This window comes from Heloderma suspectum, chromosome 3 (genome assembly GCF_057233095.1).
Source record: "Heloderma suspectum isolate Gila_16-S chromosome 3, 16-S_ref, whole genome shotgun sequence".
NCBI lineage: Eukaryota > Metazoa > Chordata > Lepidosauria > Squamata > Helodermatidae > Heloderma > Heloderma suspectum.
This window is the reverse complement of record NC_139460.1, coordinates 1,354,809-1,368,357: the sequence shown is the minus strand read 5'-3', so window position 1 is coordinate 1,368,357 and position 13,549 is coordinate 1,354,809. Positions and strand designations below refer to the sequence as shown.

At 50.8% G+C, this 13,549-nt stretch overlaps 1 pseudogene; it reads left to right on the top strand.

Annotated features, from left to right (window-relative positions):
* The first annotated feature begins 8,263 nt into the window (after positions 1-8,263).
* Positions 8,264-13,163, top strand: LOC146349173 (olfactory receptor 52R1-like; annotated as a pseudogene).
* Positions 13,164-13,549: the final 386 nt, after the last annotated feature.

Below are 13,549 nucleotides of genomic sequence, written 5' to 3'. Positions count from 1 at the left end.
TAAGATTGCTGGGAGAATTATCAACAACCTCAGATACGCAGACGATACCACCCTCATGGCAGAAAGCGAAGAGGATCTAAAGCGCCTCTTGTTGAGGGTGAAAGAGGAGAGTGCAAAAGCTGGTTTGAAACTCAACATTAAGAAAACTAAGATCATGGCATCTGGCCCTATCACTTCCTGGCATATAGAAGGGGAAGAAATGGAAGCAGTGACAGATTTTACTTTCTTGGGCTCCAAGATCACCGCAGATGGTGACTGTAGCCATGAAATAAAAAGTCGCTTGCTCCTTGGGAGGAAAGCTATGGCCAGCCTAGACAGCATAGTAAGAAGCAGAGACATCACCTTGCCAACAAAGGTCCGTCTAATCAAAGCAATGGTTTTCCCAGTGGCAACGTATGGCTGTAAGAGCTGGACTATAAGGAAGGCTGAGCGCCGAAGAATTGATGCCTTCGAACTGTGGTGCGGGAGAAGACTCTTACGAGTCCCCTGGACTGCAAGGAGGTCAAATCAGTCAGTCCTAAAGGAAATCAACCCTGAGTGCTCATTGGAAGGACAGAGACTGAAGCTGAAGCTCCAATATTTTGGCCACCTAATGCGAAGAGAAAACTCTCTGGAAAAGACCCTGATGCTGGGAAAGACTGACGGCAAAAGGAGAAGGGGACGGCAGAGGATGAGATGGCTAGATAGCGTCACTGATGCAATGAATATGAACTTGAGCACACTCCGGGAGAGTGCGCAGGACAGGAAGGCCTGGCGTGCTATGGTCAATGGGGTCACGAAGAGTCGGACATGACTGAACGACTGAACAACAACAACAGTGAGTAGCTGAGGCTCAGCCAGCAAGCTTCCTGGTGGGGTGGGGATTTGAACCTGGGTCTCCCTGGTTTTAGTACGAGACTCTAACTACTGCACCATGTCAGCGTTGCCAATCCAGGCTTTCTGTGACTTGCAAGTCCTAACCTTTGTAATCCCAGTTAGCTGGGGAGCTGGTTGTGGTGATGCTCTGGTGGTGGGGAAAATGCACTCTGCGCATGTTCAAAGGCACCCCTTCCTCTTTAAGATAACATCACATTATGCTTCATAAATGGAACCCTAGCACAAATTGCCGATGCAAGGGTTCTGGTAAGGATTTTCTCAGTGCCTATAGCACCCTTGATGGTGGTGGACCCCCTCCCCATATTTTCAGTCTTTCTGCACGAGGAAAGAGGGCCTGGGTGCTTGGACGCCTGGGTTCTATAACCCCTTGAAAGCTAACAGTGCACTGAAATGCTTGGATTCCAGAACGGAGCATCTTCCATTAGTAGACTATAGCCAATAGCTAGATGTGCAGAACTGAAGGCAGGCTCTCACTGGAAGAAGAGGAGGCTGACAGCAATTCCTCATTTCAGTGTGGTTTGCACAGGAGGAGAACTCTCCCCAGGAGGACCTAATGGCACCCCAAATCTGCCCCCTGATAGGTATACCACACCTTGTCTTATGGTAGAGCTGTCTCTATGACCACCACCCCATTCCTATCCTCCCCCTCCTCAGATCTGCCCATCCCATCTGCTTATTTATAAATTTATCAGTCCAATAAAATACCTCTGGATTGGGGGGGTACCCACCCACCCCCTCTTAGCAGAGCTTCTGTGCCTTTAACTGCTGAAGGACAGGCATAAATTCAACAGGTGAAGATGGCATTCTCCCCTTCTCTGCTTCTGGACAACACGAGCTGAATGCCTGCCTGTCCTGGCAAGAACCGGGCTGCTGCCTGAGCCTTGCCAAAGGGAGATGGGTAGTGGCTAGAGCCAAAATGCTGTGCCCTGGGGTCGCTGGAAGGGAATCGTGCCCCGTAATGGATGGTTAAACAGAAAAGAGGAGTGGGTCTTCTTGGCAGCTTCTGGGGGTCCCAAGGAGGGAAGAGGTGACTTACTAGGTGCCTGGGTTCAATTCTCTCTTTTTTTGGCAGAGATGGTGCTACTTTGCTGTCCTAGAGTGTGGCAGCAAAGGGGGAAACTTTATCACTGCCCCCAACTCAGACAGAGGAGTGTTTGGGGGGGGGGTATCAGGGAAGCCAGGACTCCTGAGTCCTTTCCAGCCTTTGTCCTGTGGAAACCATTTGCCCACTTGGCTCAGTCTGCCCCAAGCTAAGGGGTTGAGAGAGCAAGTGTGCAGCATGGGTGCTGGGGGCAGTGGGGTGGTACAGGACATCGAGTTCCTTCTCTCCTTCCTTTTCTAGGGGTGGAGGAAGCCATCTTCTCACTCCACTCCACTCTGATCCAAACCATTCATGTCAACTGTGGTGCAATTAAGTAATTTTACACTGGACTTCATAATCTTAAGTGCCCCTGCACCTCTTTATATGGCTCCTGACAGCTCCCCACGCACCCCAATTTTGCCACATCCCAGCAATCTGCTGCGGAGTTATTGCTCCCACCCAATTTTTCCCCATGTGTACACTTTTGTCTACTGCTTCCAACACCCCCCCCCCCTTCTCCTTCCCCTGCTCGCAATGAGAAGGAAAAATACTGTGATAAAGCAATAAAGCTGAGAAGGGACTTCACAAACTACAGAACATCAAAGAAGCACAACCTTGCAATAGCAATCTAACAGAGCATAGGGCAAGTTACTAAAGTTAGCATTTAACCCTTTCACTGCATGGGAGCAAGATCCATTTCTTGCTTCTGAGTAAACATGCACTGAAGGGGGTGGGATATATTAAAGACTGAAAGCAGACTATCTAAAGTGATTGAGTGTCCCCACTACTGTGGTAATGTGAGGGGTCGCTGCTACACTCCTGGAGATTTTCTCAATGGGAAAAACTGCTTCCACTGGGGACACAAGGGGGAACGGGCAAAGTCCCCCAGGAAAGAACTACTCCGCCTGCTGGTTCCAGCACCCCAAGTAAAATGAAATCAGTGGGTCTACACATTTAGTACTGGCGCTATTGCACTATTTCAGTTTTAGACAGAAAATGTTTTTTTTAAAAAAATGGGTGGGGGAGCATCAGACATGGGGTGGGGAGGGAAGGGGCACTAACACACACATGGGCCAGAAGAAGCAGAACGGGTGGAACAGGAGGGAGCAGACTCTGTTTGCGGAAGTCATGTTGATTCTTTTTCAGCAGGGCTTGTCCTTCTGTGTGCTTACTAATTTTATCTAATAATGCCTTCAACCAATTTACCCAGAACAGACATTAAGCTAATGGGCCTATAATTTCCTGGATCCCCTCTGGATCCGTTTTTGAAAATTGGTGTTACGTTGGCCATCTTCCAGTCCTCTGTTATAGAGGCTGATCTTAGGGACATGTTGCATATTTTGGTTAGAAGATCAGCATGTTCATATTTGAGTTCTTTGAGAACTGTAGGGTGGATACTATCTGGGCCCAGTGATTTATTTGCTTTCAGTTGATCAATAGGGTTGAGAACTTCATCTTTTGTCAGCACTATTTGCCTCAGTTCCTCAGACTCCCTTCCTGAAAACATCAGTTCAGGCACAAGTATCTGTCCTAGATCTTCTACAGTGAATACGGATGAGGGCTGGATGCCCCCCCACGGAACAAGGGCCCAGGTCAGGAGCTGGGGGCTGGGGAGCGTGTTGGGGGCGAAGTGGGAGTCGGATGTGTGAATCCTGCTTTGGCTTCATAGGCCGAAGTGGGTCGGGCCCCCGACTCAGCCCAAGCAAAATTGGGCCCACCTCAGAAGCCCCGAAGTGGCTCCCGTGTCAGATCGGGGGTCCAGGCACAGCCCTAATTGGCAGCATGCCAGTGTACCTCAGTTGCTGGGGACCATGGGCAGGAGGGTGCTTTGCACTCATGTCCTGCTTGGGGGTTCCCACTGGGGCAGCTGGTCAGCCAATGTGTGGACAGAATGCAGGACTGGATGGATGCTTGCTGTGATTCAGCCTCAGGGCTCTTTTGTTCTTATGAGTTTGGATTCTTGTGAGCTCCCACAAATGTGGAGGTGAAGCATCACCCAGCCCCGGAGGGATGCCAGCCTCACACCAAGGGGTGGCCACCCTGAAGCCCCTCCAATCAAACCTTTCAGAGAGGGGTGAGCAATCTTACCAACCTTCCAACGCCTCCTAGGAAACTTTTAAGTGGTTGGACCTGCACGTAATCCTTCTATTACTCTGTCAGCAGCACACCAGGGCATGAGCAGAGCCCATCCACTGGCCAGAGGAGAAGTCTCCCTCCCTTGGCCAAGTCAAAGTGGTTGTATAAATGGTCCGTTCTCCTCTGGGTGGCCCCCATCCCCAGGGGTTTAGGAAGATGCCTCATTCCAGGTCAAACCCTTCCTTGTCCATCCAGCCCAGTGCTGTCTATTCCACCTGGAGCAGCTCTCTGGGCTTCTTGCAGGCAGGGAAGGGTCTCCTTGGCACCCGCTGCCTCTGCACTGGGGCGGTCAGGGATTAAACCCGAGGTCGTCCACATGCGAAGCCTGAGCAAGGCCCCTCCCCACCGAGTTGCTTCCTTCTGAACTGACTTCAAAGGGCCATTTCTCCTCTTCACGGCCAGTTATTTCTGTCCGGTCAGCCAGTGATGTGGGTTCATTTCTCCTGAGATGTTCAGGGTGGCAAAGACTGCTGCTGGTTTCCCTTGGGACTCAGGGGAGCTTCCTTGGGTACTGCAGCCCAGAGGATGGCACAAGGACCTTTATAGGTGCCGCCCACGAGCAGCAGCCGAGTCCAGCAGGCAGTGCGAAGGCGGAGGCACCAAGAGCCAACCTGGGACGTGGTGACGTTTGACTGTCAGGTGGGCCCGCAACCAGAAGCCCAGTGTAGCAGGGGCAGGCATGGGTGGGATGCAGGGAACAGCAAATGAGCGATGTGGGATGGACTAGGACCATAAGAGCTGCAGAGATACACACACACACTGTCTGACGGTAGGGAAGATTTGCAGGTCCGGAGGTGGCAAGGCAGGAGAGATGGAGATCTTCCGTCCAGACATCTGCAGGGGATCACAGGTCTGTGAGAGTCTTCAGCGTATGAGCAAAGCAGCGCTTCCGAACTGGGAGGCAGGCCACAGGCCCCACCTGGCCAGGACTATCTGACCCATCTGGCAACAGTTCTCTAGTCCGGAGGGTGGGACGCCACCTAGCTCAGCTCCTCTGAAAGGGAGAGGTTGGATCCAGAGCTTCCCATATGCCACACAGCTACTGTACCCATTAAACCAACAGATCCTTCCAAGAACCCTTGCTGGCAAAGCCCCACCCACCCAGCCGCCCCATGCAGTCATGATACTTATGCTGAATGCTTCCTTGGGTATTGAGAATGGCCCTCCACTGAGAGCTTTCTGGTGAGCCCCCCCAAACCACTTCTCTTTTGAGGAGAAGATGGGGATGATGTGACTCTGGGTGGGCTAAAAGGCATCCAATCGAACCCTCTTTCGGCCAGCGCCATCCATCCTACAGCCCCCCTGCCCCTTTACCTGTCCAATCCACCTTACCCCTGTGATCCAGCCCACAATGTCCAAAGCCTGGATGAACTGCCAGTGGAGCTTGTCGCAACTCAAGTAAGCGGACAAAAATTCACAAAAACCCCAAACATCAGAGTAATTAGCCGGGCCGGGGGTCCTTCTCCTCCCCAGAAGGTATAGAAACCAGTTAGACCCCAGATGTGGGCAAAACCCATTGATAGTGTCATGCCTAGGGAAGGTTTAATGGAGGACCAATCCCACAACTGAATGTCTGGGGAGAAACTTTTCCCTTCCACTCTTAGAGCTAAAACTCAGGTAAACTTTACCTTGTAAAGAGAAAAGCAACAACGCTAAGGGAGAGGTTGTAACTCCTAGAAATGGCTGTCGTTCACCCTCCCGTCCTGGCAGGTTCCAAGCAGAAGGGGGCTCGGAGAACTGCTCTGTGTGCCATGAGCAAAGGGCTGCTTCCAGGAGAGGCCATCATAGTGCCATCGCCTGGCCCCATTCACAGAATCAGAGGCACGCGCGCGTGTTCAGATGACCACATCTTCCACTTGTAACCCTCCTGTCCTGTGTCTTCCTGTGGCTTGGTTCTTCTTTTTCCTTGGCGCAGGAGATCTGCTGAGGAAAAAGAGACGGCGTGGCTGCACAAGGTGCTCCAATGGGCAGTGCTGGGAGCGCTCTGTCTGGAAGCCCCGCCCCCGTGCTTCGCACAGCATGGATCCATCAGGCTGAGAAGGAGGGGCAGCAGCACAGGCGCCCCTCCGCACAACTCCACCACCTGCTGGTCCAAAGAGCTCCAAGAGCCTCTCCAGCGGCGGCGGCGGCTTCTTCCCAGACTCTCATTTCAGCAACATCTCTGAGTTCAGCTGACACCCCACTTGCCTGCTGGGATCCTGCCGTTCAGTCCCTCCTGTGCCCCAACCCTTTTTCTGTGTTCTGTGCACAAGGCTGAGCAGCAGCACTAGACACAGACAGGGAGGGAGGGAAGGAGGGATGTTCCCTTTCTGCACCGGGTTGATAAGAAGAACCCTTCTGGCTGGCACACCTATCACCGGGCCCAGAGCCAGTCAAATTCCCAGAGGAGGAGAAGCCTACCCATGGCTGCTAGTCCTGGTGCCTCTATGCTACCTCCAGCACCAGAAGCAGTGAGCCGATATACACCAGTGGCTGAGGAACATGGGCGGGAGGGTGCTGTTGCACTCCTGTCCTGCTTGTGGTTCCCCGTCGACAGCTGGTGGGCCGCTGTGTGAATAGAATGCTGGACTAGACAGACCCTTGGTCAGATCCAGCAGGGCTCTTCTTATGCTCTTATGGTCTTATCTCATCAAGGAAGTAAATGTTGTTCAGTCATTAAGTCGTGTCCGACTCTTCGTGACCCCATGGACCATAGCACACCAGGCCTTCCTGTCCTGCGCTCTCTCCCGCAGCGTGCTCAAGTTCGTATTCATTGCATCGGTGATGCTGTCTAGCCATTTCATCCTCTGCCGTCCCCTTCTCCTTTTGCCTTCAGTCTTTCCCAGCATCAGGGTCTTTTCCAGGGAGTTTTCTCTTCGCATTAGGTGGCCAAAATAGTTGAGCTTCAGCTCCAGTATCTGTCCTTCCAATGAGCACTCAGGGTTGATTTCCTTTAGGATGGACTGATTTGACCTCCTTGCAGTCCAGGGGACTCGTAAGAGTCTTCTCCCGCACCACAGTTCGAAAGCATCGATTCTTCGGCACTCAGCCTTCCTTATAGTCCAGCTCTCACAGCCGTACATTACTACTGGGAAAACCATAGCTTTGATTATGCGGACCTTTGTCGGCAAGGTGGATGTCTCTGCTTCTTACTATGCTGTCTAGGTTTGCAAAGCTTTCCTCCCAAGGAGCAAGCGTCTTTTAATTCCATGGCTACAGTCACCATCTGCGGTGATCCTGGAGCCCAAGAAAATAAAATCTGTCACTGCTTCCTTTTCTTCCCCTTCTATATGCCAGGAAGTGATGGGGCCAGATGCCATGATCTTCATTTTTTTAATGTTGAGTTTCAAACCAGCTTTTGCACTCTCCACTTTCACCCTCAACAAGAGGCTCTTTAGATCCTCTTCACTTTCTGCCATTAGGGTGGTATCGTCTGCGTACCTGAGGTTGTTGATAATTCTCCCGGCAATCTTAATTCCGACCTGTGATTCATCCAACCCGGCATTTCTCATGATGTACTCTGCATATAAGTTAAATAAGCAGGGCGACAATATGCAGCCTTGTCGTACTCCTTTCCCAATTTTGAACCAATCCGTTGTTCCATGTCTGGTTCTTACTGTTGCTTCTTGGCCCTCGTACAGGTTTCTCAGGAGACAGGTAAGGTGGTCTGGTATTCCCATCACTTTAAGAATTTGCCACAGTTTGTTGTGATCCACACAATCAAAGGCTTTAGCGTAGTCAATGAAGCAGAAATAGACGTTTTTCTGGAATTCTCTTGCTTTCTCCATGATGCAGCGAATGTTGGCGATTTGATCTCTAGTTCCTCTGCCTCTTCGGAACCCAGCTTGTACTTCTGGTAGTTCCCGGTTCACATACTGCTGAAGCCTAGCTTGTAGGATTTTGAGCATAACTTTGCTGGCATGTGAAATGAGCTCAATGTAAATGTGGAACTTATTTATTTATTCGTGTGTTTGACTTATATCCCGCCTTGGTGGACCCCTCCCAGGGCACCCAACCTGATGGGGATCCTTTGCTGGGACACAGCTCACAGCTGGGCGCCGGCTTCGTGGGAGTCTCTCCAGTTGGGCTAGGCCTGCCCTTTCCTGGGGGAAGGAGGCCCCCCCATCCTTGGATCTCTGGATCCCTTCTCCAATTTGCTTCTTGCAGGTGTCTGAAACCACTATGGCCTCCATGTCACCTGCAAACAAGGGCAGCCTCAGGCCCTCCACCTTCCTCTTGATGGGCATCCCAGGGCTGGCAGCCACCCATGTGCGTCGTGGCTTTGCTGGGAAATGTCCTGCTCCTGCGTGTGACCCAGACGGAGCCCAGCCTGCACGAGCCAATGCACCTCCTCCTGGCCACGCTGGCTATCACTCGCATGGTGCTCTCCACCTCCACGCTGCCCGTGGTGCTGGCTGGCCTCCGGCTGGGCACCAGGGCCATTGACTTCCCTGTCTGCTTGGCACAGGCATTCGTCATCCATGCCTTCCCATCCGTGGAGTCTGGGACCACCAGGGCCCTGGCCCTGGATAGCTACGTGGCCACCCGCCTTCCCCTGAGGCATTCGGCCGTCTCGAGAACCCCCACAGTGACCAAAGTGGTGCTGCTGATCCTGCTCTGGGGCCTGGTTCTCATCGCACCCTTCGCTCCCTCCTCCAGAGGCTTCCCTTCTGTGGACACAGAGTCATCCCATGCGCCTACTGTGAGCACATGGCCGTGGTGAAGCTGGTCTGTGCAGACACCACCATCAGCCGGATGTACGGCCTGGTGGTGGCCATTTTTGTGGTGGGCCTGGATGTCTTCTTCATTACCCTCTCCTATGCCTTGATTGTCCAGGCAGTCATAGAATCATAGAATAGTAGGGTTGGAAGGGGCCTACAAGGCCATCAAGTCCAACCCCCTGCTCAATGCAGGAATCCAAGTCAGAGCATCCCTGACAGATGGCTGTCCAGCCTCGCCTTGAACGGCTCCAGTGTGGGACAGCCCACCATCTCCCCAGGTAATTGGTTCCATTGTTGTATTGCTCTTACAGTCAGGAAGTTTTTCCTGATGTTCAGCCGGAATCTGGCTTCCTGTCACTTGAGCCCATTCTTCCGTGTCCTGCACTCTGGGATGATCAAGAAGAGATCCTGGCCTTCCTCTCTGTGACAACCTTTCAAGTACTCGAAGAGCGCTATCATATCTCCCCTCAGTCTTCTCTTCTCAAGGCTAAACATGCCCAGTTCTTTCAGTCTGTCTTCATAGGGCTTTGTTTCCAGTCCCCTGATCATCTTTGTTGCCCTCCTCTGAACCCTCTCCAGTTTGTCTGCATCCTTCCTAATGTGTGGTGCCCAGAACTGGACACAGTACTCCAGATGAGGCCTAACCAGTGCTGAGTAGAGGGGAACTAGTACTTCCTGGGATTTGGAAGCTATGCTTCAATTAATGCAGCCCAAAATAGCATTGGCCTTTTTTGCAGCCACATCACATTGTTGGCACATATTCAGCTTGTGATCGACAACAATTCCAAGATCCTTCTCGCTCGTAGTGTGGTTGAGCCACGTATCCCCCATCTTGTAACTGTGCATTTGGTTTCTTTTTCCTAGGGGCAGAACTTGGCATTTATCCCTATTAAATGTCATTCTGTTGTTTTCTGCCCAGCGCTCCAGTCTATCCAGATCACTTTGAATTTTGTTTCTGTCTTCCAAAGTATTAGCTATCCCGCCCAATTTGGTGTCATCTGCAAATTGGATCAGCATTCCCTGTACCTCCTCCTCCAAGTCATTCATAAAAATGTTGAAGAGCACTGGGCCCAGGACTGAGCCCTGCGGTACCCCACTCGTTACCTCTCCCCAGTTTGAGAAGGTCCCATTGATAAGCACTCTTTGAGTCCGATTCTGTAGCCAACTGTGGATCCACCGGATCGTTGTTTCATCTAGCCCCCTTTGAGCTAGTTTGCTCATCAGGACTTTGCTGAAGTCGAGGTATATGGTGTCTACAGCATTCCCACGGTCTACAAGGGAGGTTACTTGATCAAAAAATGAGATCAGATTTGTCTGGCAGGACTTGTTTTTGACAAATCCATGTTGGCTTCGAGTAATCACGGCATTGTTGTCAAGGTGCTTCCAGATGGATTGCTTTATCATCTGCTCCAGAATTTTCCCTGGGATTGATGTCAGACTGACTGGTCTGTAGTTCCCAGGTTCCTCCTTTTTACCCTTTTTGAAGATAGGGACAACGTTAGCCCTCCTCCAGTCATCTGGCACTTCCCCCGTCCTCCACGATTTCTCAAAGAGAATAGACAGCGGTTCTGAGAGTTCTTCTGCCAGTTCCTTTATGACTCGAGGATGCAGTTCATCTGGCCCTGGAGATTTGAACTCATTCAAAGTCATTAGGTGTTCCTTGACCATATGCCTATCGATCTCAAGCTGCAATCCTGCCCCTTCAGCCTGTACGTCGCCTTTGCCAGGGGGGTCATAGACCCTCTTTTGGGAGAAGACTGAGCCAAAGTAGGAATTGAGCACCTCTGCCTTTTCTTTGTCATCTGTTATCGTTTTGCCATCCTTATTTAATAGCTGAACCACCATTTCTTTCCTCTGTCTTTTACTATGCACGTAGCTGAAGAAAGCCTTTTTGTTGTTTTTAGCATCCCTTGATAACCTCAGCTCATTCTCAGCTTTAGCCTTCCTGACGCCATCCCTGCAATTCTGTGCTGCCTGTACTCTTCCTTTGTTACTTGGCCTTCTTTCCACTTCCTATATGTGTCCTTTTTTGTTTTCAGGTCATCCCAAAGCTTTTTGTGAAGCCACATTGGCTTCTTCTGTTGTCTTCCACCTTTTCTTCTTGTTGGAAGTGTTTGTAATTGTGCCTTGAGAATTTCCTTTTTTAAAAGCTCCCACCCATCTTGGACTCCTTTTCTCGCTAGCGTCGCTTGCCATGGGACCTTACTGATCATTGTTCAGAGTTTATTAAAATCAGCTTTCCTAAAATCCAGGGTACGCGTTTGACTACACTCGGCTTTTGCTTCCCTTAGAACCAAGAACTCAAGTACAACATGGTCGCTTTCCCCCAGAGTTCCTGTAACTGCTACTTTATCCACTAAGTCATCTCTGTTGGTCAGGATCAAGTCAAGGATAGCCGATCCTCTAGTTCCCTCCTCTGCTCTCTGTAGGAGGAAGTTATCCGCCACACAAGTCAGGCATTTCCTGGAGGGGCCATGTTTTGCAGAATTTGTCTCCCAACAAATATCGGGGAAATTGAAGTCCCCCATTACTACTACATCATGCTTCCTTAAAACATTGGCTATTTACTTTTCAAAAGTTTCATCCTTGTCTTCTCCTGTCCTTGATTGGGTGGCTGGTAGTAGACTCCGACCACCAGGTTCCTTTTATTCTTTGCTCCATTTATTGCAACCCAGATGCTCTCGATGGGGCTACCAAGCTCCTCCTCCTGTATTTCTGTGCAGAAATACGTATTTTTCACATACAGTGCAACCCCACCTCCCTTTCTGTTCCTCCTGTTCTTTTTGAACAAGTTATATCCTTCAATTGCTGTATTCCAGTCATGAGAGTTGTCCCACCAAGTCTCAGTTATACCCATCAGGTCATAATTTCCCTCTTGTATTAAGAGTTCAAGTTCGTTCTGTTTGTTTCCCATACTCTGGGCATTAGTGTATAGACATCGAAGACCATGTGCTTCATAGTCTGGCTTTCTTCCTACACGTGTCTGAAGACTATTATTGGGCGCTATCAGAGCTGTTCTCTGAATGTGTGGCCAAACACATTCTTCCCATCCTTTCTGAGGTGCAACCCGTCCCTTGCCAACAGCCCATCTTCCAGGAAGTATAGCCTGTGGTCCCAGAATCCAAATCTCTCCCGTCAGCACCACCTTCGTAGCCAGTCATTCACCTGGAGTATTTTTCGTTCCCTTTCTATCCCTCTTCTAACTACTGGAAGGATGGAGGAGAAAACTATCTGGGCCCCAAAGTTCTGGAGTTTCCTTCCCAAAGCTTCAAAGTCTGACGTGATCTCTTCGTAGCTCCACTTGGCAGCATCATTTGTTCCCACATGGATGAGAAGAAAGGGATACCTGTCAGTGGGCTTTATGAGTGCAGGCAACCTTTCAGTCATGTCTCTAATCCGTCCTCCCGGGACACAACATACCTGGCGAGTCCACGGGTCTTCGCGACATACTTGGGTCTCGATCCCACGCAGCAAGGAGTCTCCCACTACTGCCACTCTTCTTCTTGTTGTGGGCCTGGGTTTCATCGCCTCTGCTTGACTGACCTTCAGCCTCTTGCTCACTCTCATGCAGGTTCCCCTGTGATTCTTCCTCTGCAGGCTGTCCTCCAGTCTCATCCGCAAGTACCTGGAATCGGTTCCACAGCGCCACTGCTTCCACTGGTGTAGAGTGGCGTCTAGTTCTTCTTCTCCTAACTGTCACCTTTTTCCAAGGAGTATCCTCTACTCCATTTTTCTTCTGCTCAGCATTTCCCACTTCTGCCTCATCTTGCTGTTGCTCTTCAAGCTTCTGGTCTTCCCTTTGCTGCTGTAGTTCCCCCATTCTGTCCAAGAACTCTTCGTGTTCTCTTATTCCCCGGAGGGTCGACAGTTGCCGCTCCAGTCCACTTACTTTTTCTTCCAGCAGCGTGATCAACTTGCACTTGTTGCAGGTGTAGGCCATGCTGTTCTCAGGCAAGAAAACAAACATGGCACACACCTTGCAGGTCACCACCACTGGAGAGTCTTGTCCTTCCATAGCCTCTTTTCCCTTTTTGTGTCTAGCTTTGTGATTGTTCTAGACTAGCCTGTGCCTGCTCCTCTACTCAGTAGAGGTTAAAAGCAGAGTCTTTAGCCTGCCGTCCAATCCAGAGTGTCTGAAGGCCCTGAACACCTGTGCTAGCCACTGCTGCGTGATCCTCATCTTCTACATCCCCGGGCTCTTCTCCTTCCTCACACATCGCTTTGGCCAGAGCATCCCCCACCATGCTCACATCCTGCTGGCCACTCTCTACCTCTTGGTGCCACCGATGTTGAACCCCGTTGTGTACGAGGTGAAGACAAAGCAGATCCGAAGCCGGGTGGGACGGGTCTTTTATATGAGGGTGCCTTGAGGGCTGTGGGTTGTAGAAAACTCAACAGTCCAAGGGTTTGGGCTGCCACACACATTTGCCAAAAGAAAGCAGGCACCCACCATAGGCTTTGCGACGTGGAAAGCAACATTTATGCGGCATGTCCTTTTGCACATGTCCCGTTTTATGCCACGACTACGGCAGCATCCAAGCGAGAGCATTCCTTGGATGGTTTGGGCCACACCAGGCTTGCTGAGTCATTTCTGTCAGCCAAGATCCACCACTCTTCATCCTCCCAGACAATGGCTCCAGCGCACAGTGTGGGTACCTTGGCCTGTGCCTTTACAGGGGGCCTGTTGTAGTAAAAATGTAACCTAAAAGCCATTGTATGTGTCTTAAGCAGCACATAGTATTGTAAGAGCTGCGCA